Source organism: Dermacentor albipictus, chromosome 9 (assembly GCF_038994185.2).
Source record: "Dermacentor albipictus isolate Rhodes 1998 colony chromosome 9, USDA_Dalb.pri_finalv2, whole genome shotgun sequence".
Classification (NCBI taxonomy): Eukaryota; Metazoa; Arthropoda; class Arachnida; order Ixodida; family Ixodidae; genus Dermacentor; species Dermacentor albipictus.
This window is the reverse complement of record NC_091829.1, coordinates 63,595,640-63,614,346: the sequence shown is the minus strand read 5'-3', so window position 1 is coordinate 63,614,346 and position 18,707 is coordinate 63,595,640. Positions and strand designations below refer to the sequence as shown.

The 18,707-nt window shown below is 46.9% G+C and overlaps 1 long non-coding RNA gene across 1 annotated transcript in view; it reads right to left on the bottom strand.

Annotated features, from left to right (window-relative positions):
• LOC139050061 (uncharacterized) overlaps nt 1–8,431 on the bottom strand; it is a 30,104-nt gene extending 21,673 nt beyond the window's left edge. The window contains exon 1 of the long non-coding RNA XR_011508760.1: nt 7,751–8,431. This is a non-coding gene — a long non-coding RNA (uncharacterized lncRNA). The remainder of the gene's footprint in view (nt 1–7,750) is intronic.
• Nucleotides 8,432–18,707: the final 10,276 nt, after the last annotated feature.

Sequence of the window (18,707 nt, the reverse complement as noted above, 5' to 3'; positions counted from 1 at the left end):
AGGTAACAATGGCAGGGCATACGCGATGCTTAACGCAAGACAGTACAGGAGAAGCTGGCACCAAAAAGTGAACTCCTTGACAACGTTTCACCGTCTTAAGGTTCTGACTAGCACGCGGCCGACGTTCCCGCGATATGAATCAAAATCTAGTTGATTGTGTGCCGTAAATACCATGACTGTGTTTCTTTATTTTTTCATTGCAAGGTTGAACACAGTGTGATGTGTCCACAGCTTACTTCAGCTCTATATACTGCGGTACCTAGATCGGGGCTTGCGCAGTCCTAGGATCTTTTTAATCTTTGAGTTGATTAACCCATGCCTTCTGTACGTGTTAATCTGCAGCAAATGCATTGCATTTCAAACTTGGCATCTTCAATTCACTAGTCTGTCCTCAGGTTCATTTTCGCAATATTGTTCGACCTGGAATACGTTCTTGTGTTCATTCCTTCCTTCCTTCCTTTCTTTCTTTCTTTCTTTCTTTCTTTCTTTGCTATGATTTTTTTCGTTTTCTCTTTCTTTCTTTTTAGTAAATTGCTTTCCCTGTACTATTCAAATGAATGAATGAATGGGCTACACTTGCAAATTTCATCTCCAGAAATGTTTTCTCTCAGTTTACCGTTCCGAGAAAGATACAAATTCCAACCATACAATTTCTTCTTGCTTCTTGAGAAAATTCTTAAAAACATTCACCGGAAGAAGGAAGTATGTTTTATGTTCTGTGTGTTACCGCCATGTAACGAAATGATAACGAAATGATATATTGATCTGTACCTATGGCAGTACCGAGTGTGACTCAAAAAATTTTGCGAAGTTGTGAAGTCACGGTGCTTTTGGCACCAGTGAGTTTGACTCATGAAATCCAAATGTGGCCTTTTGTGTCACATTCGAGGTGCCTCGACGTACTTTCCTAGATTTTAGAAAAACTAGGCACGTATTTTGTTTTGTCAACATTTATCTCCTTGCTAGGTCTGTTTCAGATATTTATGAAAAAGCATTGTCTTAAATCTTCCTAGTTTTGCGATTTGTTCTGCACACCATGTAGATAAGGATAACTTTGTCCCACGTTGAAAACGTAATCCGACCTTGCTGAGCAAGCGGGAACAGTGAAAGATGTTGGTAACGTATTAGTAATAGTCAAGGTAGTGGTAATAACGTAGAGCCCCATTTAATTGTTCCTTTAAGTGGAAGCATTGGAAATCCCGTTATCGATCAGCTAGCTAGTCTATCGCCAACAACATATCACCAAAACTAAGGGTTATGCCTAAACTTCCAAGACAAATGTAAGAGCTTACGGAATCGTGTAAACACACATCGTACAACGACCGAATGAGTTTGTGGAAAAAACAAAATCAATTTGGCAATCTCTTACCAAGCAGGCGAAGTGGCAGTGCAACATCATTTGGCATGAAGACCAAACGAAGAACTCAGTGGTTTATTAAAGCAATGTTTATTTGCCTAACTCCTCTGTGTTTGGCGAGGGTGCTGGTACGATGCAATCAGCGATGTAATCACCGCACTCAGCGGTAATGTGCAGCATATCACCTTGGAGTGCGATTGAGAGGCCATAATCATGTTTTCCATTAACGAGTATGGGCGCGCAGAGTGCTTCATTTTGCTGTACAGAGCTCTTTCAGTGCAGACTGAAACTGTAATTTCCTTTGAACTGTATAAAGCATTTCAGATAGTGGGGTTAACGTTCGTAGTGTTTTGTTGCAGTATTATTTACAGCAATCGTTCTTAACTGTGGAAGCGTATGTGTTCGGGCGAATTGGTTTAAAAAAAACTTGCTGGCCAGAAAGGTTATATAGTGCTGCATGACAGGAAATGAACAAATATTTGTTTGGTAATGTCTGGTTTGTCTGCCACTTCTTCGGGCTCTACCAGTGCGCTGTTGCTCTTGTCCATTTCTTAAACACGTGACGACGATCTGTGCATCGGCACGAGACGTTGTGCGCAACCAACACGCTACGCCTGTCGTTCTATCCAGACTCGCCTGTACCCATGTGTACACCTAGAGTACTGTGACCGTATTACCGATCATTCCCTCTATGCGGTATTTTGGCTTTTTCATGAGCTATAGCATTCGGGGGCGACCCTTCACCGCAGCTGATGTGCCTGTCAGTTTAGACAATAAACGTTTGCTGAAAAGGGTACATTGAATACCCCTTTGAGTACATTGATTTCCCCTTTGAGTACATTGAGGACCGATTGGGTACAATGTACATTGTACATTTACGTACCGAGAATGCGGCCTTAATGCGACTCCTGCAAGATCGATAAGCAAGGTGGACTGGAACTTCTTAGGCTAATAAAAGCGCCGTGCTAACCATGCAGTGTAGGAGAAAACACGTGATAATTCTCTAGAAATTCAGCGTATGGGTAGGAACACGACTACAGATATAGCATGTCGCTTGTAGCGCAGTTGGTAATTTGTATGAGGAGCTTATCTGACTTTTTGTGCGTGATTTAGATGGCAGCTGAATTTATTTTCGAATAGTTCTTCTTTCCCTTGTTTTAGCTTTTTTTTACAGCAGAAATTGCTGTGAACTTCAGTCGCTTGCAATTGTTAGTCATACGAGAGAGGTGTCACGGAGTGTCTTCTATAAGAAGCTGTCTGTTAATTCTGCAGAATTGTTTCTTGTGTATCCCATGATTTGGAAGTGCAAGTGACTCGTTTGAGATGTCCTCTATGAAAAAGTGGTGACGACCTATGTACGGGGCCTTTACGAGTGCTAAGAAAATAGCTGATGTGATTGAACTGCTGTAGTTCCTTGACAAAAACAACATATGAAGCTATGTGCTACTGAGGTTCAGTCAAAGAGCACTGTTACGAAAAGTTTTACAATAATTGGTCGTCGGACGTTATTTTCACACCATTCATGTTTTCTACGTGACGCGAATAAGTATATATTTGTGTGTGTGTGTGTGTGTGTGTGTGTGTGTGTGTGTGTGTGTGTGTGTGTGTGTGTGTGTGTGTGTGTGTGTGTGTGTGTGTGTGTGTGTGTGTGTGTGTGTGTGTGTGTGTGTGTGTGTGTGTGTGTGTGTGTGTGTGTGTGTGTGTGTGTGTGTGTGTGTGTGTGTGTGTGTGTGTGTGTGTGTGTGTGTGTGTGTGTGTGTGTGTGTGTGTGTGTGTGTGTGTGTGTGTGTGTGTGTGTGTGTGTGTGTGTGTGTGTGTGTGTGTGTGTGTGTGTGTGTGTGTGTGTGTGTGTGTGTGTGTGTGTGTGTGTGTGTGTGTGTGTGTGTGTGTGTGTGTGTGTGTGTGTGTGTGTGTGTGTGTGTGTGTGTGTGTGTGTGTGTGTGTGTGTGTGTGTGTGTGTGTGTGTGTGTGTGTGTGTGTGTGTGTGTGTGTGTGTGTGTGTGTGTGTGTGTGTGTGTGTGTGTGTGTGTGTGTGTGTGTGTGTGTGTGTGTGTGTGTGTGTGTGTGTGTGTGTGTGTGTGTGTGTGTGTGTGTGTGTGTGTGTGTGTGTGTGTGTGTGTGTGTGTGTGCGTGCGTGCGTGCGTGCGTGCGTGCGTGCGTGCGTGCGTGCGTGCGTGCGTGCGTGCGTGCGTGCGTGCGTGCGTGCGTGCGTGCGTGTGTGCGTGTGTGCGTGTGTGTGTGTGTGTGTGTGTGTGTGTGTGTGTGTGTGTGTGTGTGCGTGCGTGTGTGTGTGTGTGTGTGTGTGTGTAACGTTTTACACATAGGCTAAAGCTCGTCTGGCACAGTTTTCACACCTAAAAATATTATTTCTCTCTTTTTCTTTCCTGTTTTTCTTTATATCTGACCTAATTTTCTCCGGCTTACTTCAACTCTGTTCGATTCCCGCTACCACGGACAGAGGAGTTCTGAAGAGCGTCGATAAATAATTGCGCCATAACCGCTCCAACAAACGCCACTTATTGCAACCCTTGGTAAAATGAAAAAAAAACAATTCTGCAAAGTGCCCGTGCTTGTCCAATCATTCACTGCGGAAATCGCCAAAACCTTACGACTTTTCCTACGTGCGCGCGCGTGTGTGGCCGATTTCGCTTGTGTGTCTGATTCGCTTCACCAAATGCGCGATCAGAAAGCTCGCTCCGTAGCAACCACCGAGCAGGCAGCAGCTCGAGACGGTTGCAGCAGATTCAAAAAAAAATAAAAATGAAAAATCCGCGCCGCCTATTACCGGCGTGTCGAGCGTCTTTACGATGGCGCTGTCGCGACACGACCTGTCGTCCCACATTGCGCAGTCGGGCCCGCGGCTTTCGTTGTCTCAGTCGAGCCGGCCCCGCATTCGGTGGGGGCGCGTCCAAAACCTCACCGGGCCAGCTGCGCCGCATCGTTTCACCGGCGTCGAGACTCGAGGAGCTTCGGGAAAAGTCACGTTTAAGACAGTATTCCCGGCAAAATAAATATATTCTCCTGTCTCTCTCTCTCTCCCTCTCTCTCCTCAACGTGGCGTGATGATTCTCCGAGCAGCACAGAAAAAAACGGGGAACGTGTTATTGCGCCTGGCATTCGCGAAAAAACAAAACAAAACGCTTGTTTGTTTGTTTGTTTGTTTGTTTGTTTGTTTGTTTGTTTGTTTGTTTGTTTGTTTGTTTCTCGCTGTTCCCACGACACCGGCTAGCACGGCGTCGCCGTTTCAACTCGCCTCTTACAAGATAATATAACCCTCTCGTCTCGGCGTTTCAAAGATTCAAACGATGACCGAGTTGCGTTATCCTTCCGTTAACTTTTTGTTTTCTACACTTTAAGGTCCAGCGGAACCCGCTTCTCGTTCGGGCGCTTCCGTAATCCAGCGTGTAATTCCGCCCAACTGTTAGCCATGGCAACAACGCTGTCGTCGAGATTATGTTCGTACGACAAAAAAAAAATAGTTAAAAGAAGCACGTCTGTTTCGTGCCGTGGCGTGACTTCTTTTATTGTCGAAAGAGCCTCAGTGCTCCTCGAGACAGTTAAGCTTGTCTTTGGTTGGCTAGTCAAAAGCGTGGGTGGCACGGAGGCGCGTTTGAGATGAGTCTGTTGTTAACCTTCTCGCTTGCTTTAAGGATTCCTCTAAGCTCACACGTACGAAGGTTGTTCGACCAGACGCGGAGCAGCTTTTTCCTGGGCAGGTGTCGCAAAGCGTCTCGCTGCGCGCTGAAGTCAACGTTTGAGATTTCTTGGTGATGCGGTGAGTCTGCGGAAGCTGTAGTTATGCCTCCTGTCATTGCGTGACTAGAGTGACTTTCGAGAAATGATCAGAGTATTCGAAACACTGTTTGTGAGACAGCGATCGTAAACCAGAGCGGTCGTATTAGTCATTTCTGGGGGAAAAAATCAGCCATTTGAACTTTTGTGTCCTCTGCAAGGTCAGAGAAGCATGTGGTTGCTCGAGGTATTAACTTCATCGAAACTTAACGCTACTGAGCCTTCGGAGACTGGTGCTTTCCCATTTTTGATGTGCCTGTTTTTGATGTCGTGCGCCTGAGCAATACGTCTGCCCTAGAAGTCAGGACCGCCGAAATGAGAGTAATGGCCTCTAGAACTGGTACAGCGCAACATGCAAAGGAAGAAACAAGCCGAGCCGGCCAGATAAAAGAACATTATACAGGAACATAAAGGAAACTGTCATAATCGGTTGTCAAGTTTTTAAACGATAACTGAGATCGTAATAAGCTCGTAGTATTTCAACGCCCATTCCATGCGAAAGTCTCCTGTACTACACAGTTTGTAATGAAGCTGAAGGGCACCTTGAGGCTTGCGGTCGTGGTTGGCATTCAGCATTGCACTGCAGAACGAACGCTAAGTGGCGACGTTCTATTCGTCAAGCTTCGTCAAGCCCTGTGCTGACGTAAGGCTTCGTAAGGAATACGTCACGAATAGCCAAGGTGACAAGCTGTGGCGTGCACGTGATCCGCACAAACGCCGTCAATCATAAGTTGTCAGTGCTCACAGCAAAGTCTCCTAAATTAGTGTTCATATGTCGGAAGGCTAACAATTCTGTAACAAGTTAAAGTTTTTCGGGCCCACCTTTACGTTTTCGCACAATCGTGACAGACTCTGTCTGGATCTCAAATGACTTTTCCTTTCTTTTCTTCTTTCTTTCTTTCTTTCTTTCTTTCTTTCTTTCTTTCTTTCTTTCTTTCTTCCTTTCCTGATTTGTTTCCGTACATATACACAAATCAAAGCAAAAGCGAGAGGCTCAGCAACCTGACGGAGACTTTTGCTCCGGAAGCAGTTTGTCACGTAGGTCTTATACAAATAGGCAAGCAACACTTCTGAGGCTAAACTTAAGACACGTTAACACAATCGTATTGTTTCAAATGGTACAAGGGATACGAAAAATAATAAAATATTAGCAGATAAACTAATTTGCAAACATATTGAATCCAAAGCAGCTAGAAAACAAATATATACGCGCAAAAAGAAAATCAGCAGTAGCACTTGAGCATAAGACAAAAGAGAGAAAAGTGTGGGGGATAAAAAGAAAGACTCGTATGCCAGTTGTATTCAGCACTGAATCTTACGCAGAGGCCATCGCTCATACGTGGCAAAGCCACGTCATCCCACCGGGGTGGCACGTCTGGCTGAACGTTGCTGCGCCTTTTATGTTAATCACCCTCTTCACGTCAATTTTAACTGAGCATTTAAAGGGTACACGCAGGACTACTGTGCAACATGTTGGTCTACTTATTATAATGTTGGTGATCAACTCTTCCATGAAGCTTCACGCCTTAGCAGTCTCTTGTCGGTTTCATCGAACGCCTCATTCGTTTTGCTGCGTGACGGAAATTTATTATGGTATTAGAAAAAAACCGAAGGGGGCTGTCCGCAACGAGAACCTGTAGTGTGGTAAAAGCTTCGGGCGTTTGGCCAAGTGAAAATCCATACGGTAGTAGCGGCACGGACATCGACACTGCCCTCGGTCATGTCGAACAGTCAGCGGGCTCAGGGCAAGCACAACTGACAGCGCTATCGCGAGATGGTGCGTGCCAGCGTTAATATTACGTCCAGGGACGTTGGTGCATGCACCCAAGCATGGACCTAGCATGAGCAGAACATGAAAAAAAAAAACGCCAAGCCGCTTTTGTTGTCTCGCTGGCTTTGGCATGCACTCTTGGGCTCGACGAGGTTAACCACAATGAAATGTGGCCTTTACAAAGAAATCACGAGTGATTAAATTATTCAACGACAGGGTAATTGCATATCATTTCCGAGTTCGAACCTCTTTCGCTCACTTGGGGACAGTACTAATTTAATACTGTGAAAAAAAAGGTTGTAAATTGGGCACCGAAAGGCCCATGAAAAACGAAAGCTAACTGGCTACGCTCGGAAAACCGTAACCCTGCGCTTTAGTGACATTCCGCTTGTTCATCGTTTGTTTCCGAGCAAAAAAATAACTATCAACGGGATTCACAACTGTAAGTGTCGTCTTCCATCAACTCTACAACTTCGAGAAGCGCTGAAAACGCGCGTGGCAGATGGATAGCATAATTATTGCCGTCGGGAGTACGCAGCCCCCACAAAATACGCAAGCTATCGCCATTGCCGAAGCTTTGGAACCTCTCAAGCCAAGCCGCCTTTTCGTGCGAGTGATTATTCTCTTCGAAACCATTTTGAACGACCTTTCTCGATTGCTCAAATGTCGTTCAATAGCGTAAACAAAGCGCAACTGTATTCGAAGCTCTTATTTCCCTGTGTTTCCCGTCTGCCGCTCACATATTGCGCAAGCGACTTCGCTCGCAATCTCCGAGCCATCTTCTATACGTGCCACGCGAGCACCACGTCACCGTACGCGTACGCACTCACCCACAAGAGCGTTAGGCCTAGCCCCGTCTTCGAGACTCGAGGCATCCTGTTCCTGCCGCGGGGCTCCCCGGCCCCTGTCCTCGTCCTGCCGGCGCTACTGCCGATGGTGTGTGGCACCGTCTCTCACGTCCGTTGGCTCCTCGACGAAGACCCGGAGCGACACCCCGGCAGCCCCTGCCGCCAGAAGCTGACGACGCACAAGAGTACGGAAAGCGCCGCAGGACAAGCAATCCTTCCCGCTTCTCTCGACGATATCCTCACGACGCGGACACCCCGGCAAGTGAGCCGATTCTGGCAGGACGGGAGCGACACCGAGCTGCACTCGTTCGTTGTTCGGGGAGCGCGTTTTCCCCCCAGCCTGCAGGCGAGGAGGAAGACGCCTGTACCCCTGACTGCTTGTGCGCTGAACCCTCGTGGGGCAAGCGCTCCAGGGGCCCGTGCAACCTTGCTCGGTGACACGTCGACGTCCTTTGTCCTCGGCCGGTGACTATAGGCGAGTCCAGTCCGGGAGGCTCCTGCGAGTCCCAGTGGGCGAGTGAGACGTCGAGGGAAAGAAGGTTGGTACTGTCTTCTAAGCGCGACGAATGGAAGCGCGAGCGCAGAGAGGTGCGTTGTTTTTGGGAAAGTCCAGCGTCAGGCTCCGTAGCTCTGGTCTTCAAGGGCGCCGCCGCTTGCTGCTGCTGTCACGCCTCTGTGCCGGCTGAGTGCTAGTGCGCGGGAGAAAGAGGGAGACGGAGAAAGCAAGCGCTCCAAAAAAGAAAATCGCGAGGAGCCGGAGAGGAGGCGTGGAGAAGGGGTGATTGGCACGCGCGTTTGTCCTGCAGTGATGTCTAATAAAATCCTTTACGAATCATTGCAGCCCAGCCCAGCGGGTATTCAAAAACGGCGCCCTGTCATTTATGTACAATCAATACCATCGCACAGACTCTCTCCCTCCCCTCCCCCGTCAACGCCACTTGTCTTTCTTTCTGTTTTGTCTCTCTCGCTCTTTTCTTTTTTGTTTTCCGTTTTTGCCTGTTTCCTTCAAACCAGCTTATCGCGTTTAGAGGTAGCCAGGATCACTCACGATATAGACAGCGGATATCGAAGGAAGTCTTAAAAATGGTTAGCAGTGGAGTTGTTCGCAGCAAAAATGCGTGAAACAGGCTGAATCGACTGTAAAACGCACCGTCCGAGCAAGTACAGTTCAAGTCATACTGCAAGTCAACGATTGGAGCCACTTTTCACGTTAAGTGGTCGCGATTTCATCGGACATTCACATTATTGAGATCGCCAATAGATAATTGCAATTTTCACGCCTACGCTTTCAATTTCTCCGTTCCATACTTTCGGTTACGTCATGGCCCCCGCTCAAGATTCCCCTTCCCTCTCCTCCACTTCCAACTCTCGCTTCGGCGTCGGTGCGCGCCTTTTCAAAGTTGTTCGACGCATCCGCAAGTGTTTCGCATTCAGTCGCGCATCTTTTGTGCCGAGGCAGATTCGAGGTGTTCTATGCGGAGAAAAAATAACTTTACGTTATTTATAGGCCCACGCCTATCGCTTCGAGCTAGCTGTCTGTCACATAGAAGTTTCCTGTTACCCTTCTCTCGTGCTTCGATTCAACATAACTGCGATCGTCTACGTCGGTTTGGTGCAGAAGGAGTGCGAGGAGGTTGACACGGAGGGAACCGTTCGTCGAACGAAACGACCTATAGCGGGAGGAGAGAGGGTGACGAGGACGTCGGAGAGGCTGACTGCCTGCGCACGAAATTCGCAATGATGGGCGCGCTTTCGCCGGCGGTTGTCAATAAGCGGCACTGACACTCGCAGTATGGCACACAGATCTAGGAAGACATAAAAAAACTTCGAAACGAAAGAATGGACGAGGCTCTATGGAAGCCAAATGAAACGAACTGCACGAGAATCGAAGCGAAGTTCCCCGCTTACAGAACGACGCTCCGCATCTCTTATGCGGGAGTCACACAGGTGCGTGTGCCTTGTGTGGGGACTTCTCTCTCGGCGAAGCAGTGAGATGGCCTCGCTGAAACGTGATTGAGAAACGGAGAGAGAGAGAGAGAGAGAAATGCGGTTGGGGAAAGGGACGAACCGCGTTGGTAAAGCGGCCGACCAAAAAAAAAAAAACAAGTGATTTAGGGCGTGCTTGTGCCATTAGGTGTCGCTTGTGCCCTGCCTTTGACAGGAGCCAGTTACAATCTCTTTTTTTAACAGGCTGTTCCCCTTTGTTGAATTGCCCGCCACCCAATCCCGCTTTCTTCATATCCCCCGTGATGTATTTTTTGTTGTATTTATTGTGCCTCTGCTAGTAAGGGGGAGGGGAGGGTGGAGGAGGAGGCAAGTTTTTTTATTGGAGCCAATGCTAAGTTCGAATAAAAAGAGTAGGTGAAAAATAATTGTAACAAGAAGTGCTCCGCTTGCGAGCTCTAAAACAGGCAATTTATATTTCCCTTTTTTTTTAGGATGTTTTCAATCCTTCTCTCTCGTACTGTCTTGTTTCTATAGTTTAATCATTCTTACAAGTTAGGTGTCCTGTGAGGGCAGTCATGTAGCGAGAACGTTAGCATGATTTCACCGTAAGACTCTGCTCTTCTTTATACAGGAACGATGTTGCTGATCTTTTCATTTCCTTCTGAAACTTTAGTGCTCTCCATTTGCTATTTTACTTAAAGGTTTTGACGCACCCTTTCTTTCTTCCTTTCTTTCTTTCTTGCTTTCTTTCTTTATTTCTTTCTTTCTTTTTTTAATGGTAGCCAAGTGGCTTCGGGGAGGGACCGTAAATTTTTCGTGCTACGGAGCAAAAGAAAAATTAAACGGCCACTTGGCAGATAGAGCTCACGCTCAAACACCATCGCTACGCAGGGCACCGTAGATCTTCTCCCCACCTCCCTACCTTCCCCCCCCCCCCCCTTTGCCAATGGGGTCTCTTTCTTTGCGCATCTTAACGGCGTGCGAGAAATCATATCGCTATGTATTTCGCTCAGCCCGATAATTACGGCACAGTGCCGCAGAAAGATGACGACAGTTCCCAGTACGATCAGCGCAAGATGACAGCTGTATGAACCGGGGTGTCACCGCCGCAATCCGTACATCTTTCGTGTGTATTTGTTGTTTTCTTCTGAGAGGTCACGTGGCTTACGGTTCACGGTTCTGAAAAAACAAAAAAGATGTTGCTATCAGGTTTGTGCGTAGTTTGTGTTAGAACAGTGCGGAAATGCTGGCGTCACGACACCATAGTAGAGCAGCCCTACTTTGCAGAGCGCAGCAAAAGGTGCGAAAAAAAGTGCGTCACTGTTCATTCCTGAGCTTCCCGACTGCATGAAATTAGCGCAGCGGTAGTCGTAACGTGCTTTTGTTTAGCCCAAGTAGCTGCTACGTTGTGTGTTGTGTTCCTTCAAAATGATGAGTGCATCTCCTAACCCATAACGGAGGGGGGCGGGAAGAAGGGGATGATGCGGGAATTCATGATGGCAATGACAAGGACGAGATAACGGATGATGGTGATGATGATAACGATGGTTTATTGGTATCTCCTTCGAAGCGGACCGCTAACAAATAGTCACCTAGCCTACTTAATAAGGTATGCTGTGCCTGCTTTACATTCTAGCATTTTTGTTACACACCTCCTTAATCTATTTTTTTTTTCTTTTCCTCGAAATTTCTTTGTCTAACTTGTACCGCTTCCTATGCCTGTAACAACCCCAGTCGTGTCAATCAAACACATCCCTGCTTTGCTTTTCACCAGTGCTGTTAAACGTAAGATCCAAGATTTCCATACACCGGATGCCACGCAATATGCATCCCACCTACAACGAAGGACGAAGAGGATCCAGGGGTAAAGCTCTGCTCACCAGTGCCCGCTTGGACAAGGATCGAACATCCTTCATAGACGCTGCTTCGTACGCTCAAGAAGAAGCCTTCTCCTGAGTGGTCATTACCTGTGATTCCAAAGTCCTCAGCTGCGCTACCATCCGCACTTCTAGTTCCATCGTTGCATAGCAGGTTGATATTGCCCTTGCATTGACAGACAGTGCACATGACACGATTTATTCAGATTCCAAGGCCGCTGTCAGGGCCTTTCAGATGGGAATGGGGGCTCCCCAGGCACTAGGTATCATCCAAAATGCTAATGACATCAAACATCATTCATTGGCCTGGTTTCCTGCGCACCTTAGAACCACTGAGGGTGCCTCCCTCAACTGCAACGAGGAGGCGCACTCGGCTGCATGAGGTTTGACTGACCGTGCGCCGGGTAACGCGTCCTATCCGGGGCGACCCGAGCCTCTCTGATAGCACAACGAGATCTGCAAACATAATTATCTATCAAGAAGACTCCTGCCGTTGCCGCACTCCTTGCTGTGCAGGGCCCAAGCAGTCACTCTCAGACTTCTGCAAACAAGCACTTACCCGAGCCACGCGGTGCTGCACACAATGCACCCCGAACGGTTCCCAAGCCCGGACTGCCCCCTGTGTGATGGTTATGCGGACTTCGAGCATGTCCTGTGGGGCTGCGCCTCTGCCAGTCCCCCTTTCAACCAAGAGGAAATGATGAAGCTTATTAGGGCCCAGGACCAGACCTCTCAAATCCTGGCAAACCAGAGGACGCGCGAGAGGGCCGTCAGGTTTCACATGATGGTCCCCAAGTGCGCCTAGCCAGATGACGTTGAGCTTACTCGCGTCTATTGCGGACCAAATAAAGTTGTTTCACTCACTCACTCACTCACTCACTCACTCACTCACTCACTCACTCACTCACTCACTCACTCACCAGTGCTGTTAATGTCTCTTGCTTATCTCGGCTGGTGCCCGGTTGATGCTTCCGTGCACTTTACATCCAAGCGCTCCTGGAAGGTGTACGTTACCTCCGGGTCTCACAGGATCTGCTGAGTGGTCTCCGGATTTTTGCTGCAGGGTACACATGCCTATTCTAGATGCGAATATTTTCTCGGTTATGTTTTTGTGCTTAGGCAACCAGCTGGACCCCAAATAGCGAGGCATTTTCCTTTGTGTTATCGTACAAACTTTTCCTTCTAATTTCTTTCTGCCCATTCTTGTAAATCTCCATGGTGTTGTTGTTTTTTTTTTCATTCTACGCATCCATTCCCTCACTTTTCTTTTAGGACTCCTGGTTGTCTATCTACACTTTCAATTGCACTGTACTTGGTGGCCAACTTTCTTGGCCTCTGCCTCCATTTTGCGTCGACGCATTTCAAGTACAGATATGTGTGCATGTGTGCGTCTGGCAGGCATTCTCAGATCATGAACAGCAGGTTGCCGTTATCCCTCAAGAGAAAAGTTTATAACAGCTGTGTCTTACCAGTACTCACGTACGGGGCAGAAACCTGGAGGCTTAAGGCTGTTTCACATGCTGCGACTGCAACGACGAAAATCGGTGCTGTCGCACGCGTCGCAATGCGATTTTTAGAGGGCTCATTTCACATGATTGCGATTTCAACAATGCGACTGGTGCGACGCCCAGGGTTGCTTACTGCCAGGTTTCGTGGCACACGCTGCATAATTCTTTTATTGTAATGAATAAAACGTTTACAATATAATATTCTTGACTTTTCTTGATTAGAAGCAAATAATATGTACGTTTACTAACTTAAAAACGTTAGTTAATATTTGTCTTGGAGTGCGCGACGGCGGTTTCGGTAGTTCAGTGCGACATGGCGCACGTAAACAGCTGTTCGCAGGTGGTTCTGCGCCGTGTGTTGTCTCATCTGCCTTCTATAACCGTTTCGTTCTGCCTGCGCTACAACAATCTACAAGATGACCTATCGACCGGTTCATATTGCTACCCTCACCGCATATGCAGTAGTCGGAATTCGGCTGCCACGAAGTCGTCGTGTCAGCCCAACAAGATCCTCGCGCTACCCGTGCTCAGCGCCAGCTTCTAAAGAAATGATGCGTGTATATTACCCGTGATTGCGCATATGTGGTGCCTGCTACTAGCCATATTCTTACGCCAAACGCAACAAGAAGCACCAACCCGAAAGCACGCGTGTGCCACTGAACGAAGCGTCAAATGATCTGTGTGATTACGACGTGGAATGAAAATTGTGTTGTGAAATTCAACCTTAGCGCTATCCTGGTTCGTCCATCGCCGTGCTTGCGCTGCGAATATATATATGGGAGCCCTCTCTAAATATTTCTAAAGGCGCAAAAGCCGACGCATCAAATATTTCGAGCAGTTACCGTCACTTTTGTAGAAACCTGTACGTTGTAACATATAATTCTAAAGGACACGCTTCTCGTCCACTTTGTTGTTCTGTGTCTCGCGCTGGCAGTATACTCGGAACTTCTATTCAATAAGCAGGATCGTAGGCCTGCGGCAGGCGCACTTGCCGTAGAATTTTTCAGCTTTCGGTGGGCCGCCGCTCTGCGCAGCTCAGACCTCAGAATCCAGACGTGGGAAGTCCAGCAAGCCCGTGAGGCGGCGTTGAGGCAGGGCCTTGACGTTCCTCCGTGGGAGACCTGAGCCCGGGTCGCGTTAAACCTTGCCGGACGTACAAGAAAGTTGTATCCATCCATCCATCTGCTCAGCCTCGCACTTCTCTCACGGTTAGCCTGTTTTTTGGAAATAAATATTATTCTTATATTATTAATGTTATTAGATATTATAGTTTCTTCACTGTAATTTATAGCAATCATCCAGATTTCTTAAGCTAGTCATGCATTTAACCTGTATTAGATAAACATTGTTACGACATGCTTATGGGAGTCATTTCAAACTAGGTTGCTCAGCCAGAGAAAGTACAAATGCAAGTCTCAATGTTTATTCGAATTTGGTATTCCTAAACAGATTATATTGGCAGAATTTTATGCCTGCTTGCATTTCCTGCAATTCAATGTTCAGAGCTGGAAAAACTAATTCCTTTTCTTGCTGTCGAAAGGCTGCTTCAATGTCGATTCCTTATAATTATTCATTTCGAAAGTTTTAAGCAATGACTATATGTCTAAGCTTATCAATGCGTTTTTGTTCCACGAACACAATTAAGTTTTCTCTCCCCCTCTTTTGACAGCCATGGAATGAAACCGTTCACTTTCATAAGTATCAGGATGCAAACATTCTGGAGTTTGTCCTGAGCATTTGCCTGCATCCTATAGTGTGCATGTTTGTATCAAGTTCTGGTGTTACAATCGCAGTGATCTACACATATTGTTATATTGCAACAAACAAATTTATTTAACTTTCTTTTCAAATCTACAATGTGGCAATGCCGTAACAACTACATTAATAAGCAAAAAAAACTGCAGATTCAGTGTACGTGTTGGAATCTATGCGAAGTGAAGTTTTTGTCAAGTGGTCAATTAAATGCGGTTAAAGTAACTGCGATATATACTATTTGTCTTACTTTCAACAATCCAACATGTCATCTTTTGCAAGGTTTGCTTATGCACCGCATAAATCACAACCTTAATGTCATGTAATCTTTATGCATTACACTGTTCACAAACCACACCGAAACGCAAATGACAGTTAATGTAGATGCATGCTGTGAGACATCAACACAGAGACATTTGTTGAGCAAGGCATGGTGCGAGGTGTATGGAGATGAATGAATGACGTGCTTATGTACTTATTTATTTATATACCTCGCAGGCTGCAAGGTTAGAGTATTATGCAAGGAGGAATAAAAAAGTTGTTACAAAAGGAAGAAGGGCACAACATTAAGAAAAAAAGCAGTACCAATACATTGCACCAACTAGCCCAACATGTTTTACTGGCACAACATTATACAATACTTAACAAACAATAACAGAAAAAGTTACTGCCCATGCACCCTGTACAGACAGTAAACCTGCGAAGCTGAAATGTGCGGCCCCGGTGTTTATCACTGAGTTAATTCCAATGGTTTATTCAAGTCTTTCTATATTATTGGTTATGTCTGTGTTTCTTAATGAGGTTATGCACATGTTTGGCTTGGGTTTATTAAATTGTTTATTTGGAATGCCACACATAGCACTTCGCAAGATCACTATCATGTAAAGTGCAATGAGTGGTTCATTGTGTTAATCCAGCGGGTCCATCAAAGTCTTTCTGAATTATGTTACGCACTTGTTTTGTAATGCGTTAATCATAATGTTTATGACTCAGTTATGCACTGTAGTTACGAAGTGACACACCGGGGCTGCACATTTCATTTAATTAAATACAGGGACACATTTTTGAACCAATTGGGAAGTCGGAGAGAGACTGCTGCACGCGCGCTCTGCTGCTAAAGAGAAACGACGTCACTATCGGTCTAGTGAATGGCCCACCACACCTTTGCTGCAAGATAATAATGACATCATGATCTTGTCTTAACTCCATCCCCCTCTGTGTCCCTTCCGTGCAATAATACGTAAATAAATGTATGTTTGAAATGCATAAGCATTTCTATGTCTACCCAACAAGTGAGTGAGTGAGTAAAGACTTTATTTGAAAACAAGGTATTGACGGATGACCTTGTTGTTAGGCAGCCACGAGCCCCTGGGCCCGGGCGGCTTCTTCAGCTCTCTCGATGACCTTGGCCTGCAGGTCAGGGTCGGAGCTGAGCAACACGGCCTCCCACTGCTCAGTATTACTTATTTCGTGATTTGTATGATTTTCGGCTGGGCACGACCACATAATATGGAATAGATCCGCTTTTTGCTGACAATGCTTACATGTATTAGGGTATTGGTCCGGGTAGTAGTAGTGATAGGCTACGGGGTTGGGGTAGGTGTTCGTCTGAAGTCGTCTCCAAGGTACTTCTTGTCGCTTCTTAAGCGATTTGTGTGCTGGCGGGTACACTGCCCTGGCTAACCTGTAATGCTGAGTTATTTCCTGGTAACTGACCATGCGATCCCTCCCTGATCCTAGCGTGAGCCGTCCGGGTGCTCGGTTGGCGAGTCCTCGAGCGGTGGTGTGGGCGGCATCGTTGCCGGGTAGGGAGGAGTGTGCTGGTGCCCAAATGATGTGGATTGGTCGTGGGTGTTGGTTTGTGTCTATTATGTGTTTTACGGGAGCCGAGACCCGACCTTTCGCAAAATTGCGTACTGCTGCTTTGGAATCGCTGATAATGTAATGACAATGTGTGGAGGCTATTGCCAGAGCGATAGCCGCCTCTTCCGCTGTTTCGGAGCTTCTGGTGCGAATTGAACCACCAGCGCGTATTTGACCTGAGGAGTCCACCACTGCAAGGGACATACAGTTGCGTTCTATGTATTCTGCTGCGTCGACATAGACTACGTCTTTGAATGCGTGGAATTTCTGATGTAGGGCTTTGGACCGCTCGGCCCTCCTTTCCTTGTGGAATTCGGGGTGCATGTTTTTAGGGAGTGGATTAATTTTGAGATGGCGCCTCTGATCGTGAGAAATGTCTACTTTAACGCTTTGCATCGACTCGTAGTTGATGCCGAGATTCTGGAGGATGTTTCGCCCGGCGGCACTCTGAGCTAGCCTTTCGTATTGAGATATAAGGTGCGCTTCTACTAGTTCATCGAGGGTGTTGTGCACACCTAGGGCTAGCAATTTAGCGTTTGCCGTTCTTATAGGTAGCCCAAGAGCCTGTTTATAGGCCCTCCGGATAATCCCCTCTATTTTCTCTCTCTCAGCCGCTTTGAGGCAGAGGTACGGGGTGATGTAGGTGATGCGGCTGAGAACAAAGGCTTGTACCAACCTTATGAGGTTGGCTTCTTTCATGCCAGAGTGTCGGTTGGCAATTCTTGAAATGAGTCGCATCGTCTGCTGAACGCATGCTTCCAGTTTGTGAATTGTGTTGCCGTTGCGCCCGTGAGCTTGCATGAAGAGGCCTAGTACACGGATGGTGGTCACCACCGGGATCGCGCCTCCTCCGGCTCGCACAGTGATTTCTGGGGATGGCGCAGTGTCGGATTTGCGGTTTGTAGGGGCTCTGAGTAGGAAGAGTTCTGATTTTTGCGGGGAGCAGGCGAGGCCTTTGTCGGTAACGTACTTTTCAACCGTGTCTACAGCTTGTTGCAGCGTGGTTTCTACATCTCCATCGCTACCTTTAACCACCCACAGGGTAATGTCGTCTGCATACAGACTGTGGTGTAGACCTGGAATCTGATTAAGTTGTTCCGGTAATCTGATCATCGCTAAATTAAAGAGGAACGGGGATAAAACTGATCCCTGCGGGGTGCCACGACTTCCAAGAGGGATCTTGTCCGATTGTAGTTCCCCTATTCTTAGTTCCGCTGTGCGGTGGTTGAGGAAGTCTTTGATGTAGTTGTAGGTCTTCTGGCCCACACCTAGGTGCTGCAGATTCTCTAGTATAGCCTGATGCGCTACGTTGTCAAAGGCCTTTATAAGATCAAGGCCCAGGACAGCCCGGGTACCATTCTTGGGTATGTGGTCCAGAACTTGATGTTTAAGCTGAAGCATGATGTCTTGCGTGGAAAGTTTTGGACGAAAGCCAATTATGGAGTTCGGGAATAAGTTGTTGTCCTCCGCAAAATTGTGGAGGCGGTTAAGTATAACGTGCTCCATGAGTTTTCCTACGCATGAGGTCAGAGAGATCGGGCGCAAGTTCTCGAGCTGTAGTCGCTTACCATGTTTAGGTATGAATATTATTTGTGCATGCTTCCACTGCGAGGGGATAGAACCTGTTTCCCAACAGCGGTTGAAGTACTCTGTTAGGGCAGTGATAGATACGTCGTCTAGATTTCGGAGGGTCTTATTTGTTATTCCATCGGGGCCTGGTGCAGATTTAGTTCGGAGTTTCAGCAAGACGGCTCGTACTTCAGCCTCTAGGATGGGTGCGTCTAGGTTAAGATTCTCCGGACCAGTGTATGGCTTCTGGGGGATTTGTGCATTTGTGCCTATGTACCGGGTTTTGAGCTCTGTGAGGAGCTCGTCGTTCGTGCCCTGGTATTGGTGAGTGATCTTATTGAGGCATTTCCTCTGCTCGGATTTACTCTTATCCGGGTCCATAAGGTATCGGAGGAGATTCCACGTTTTGGCTAGACCGAGTTG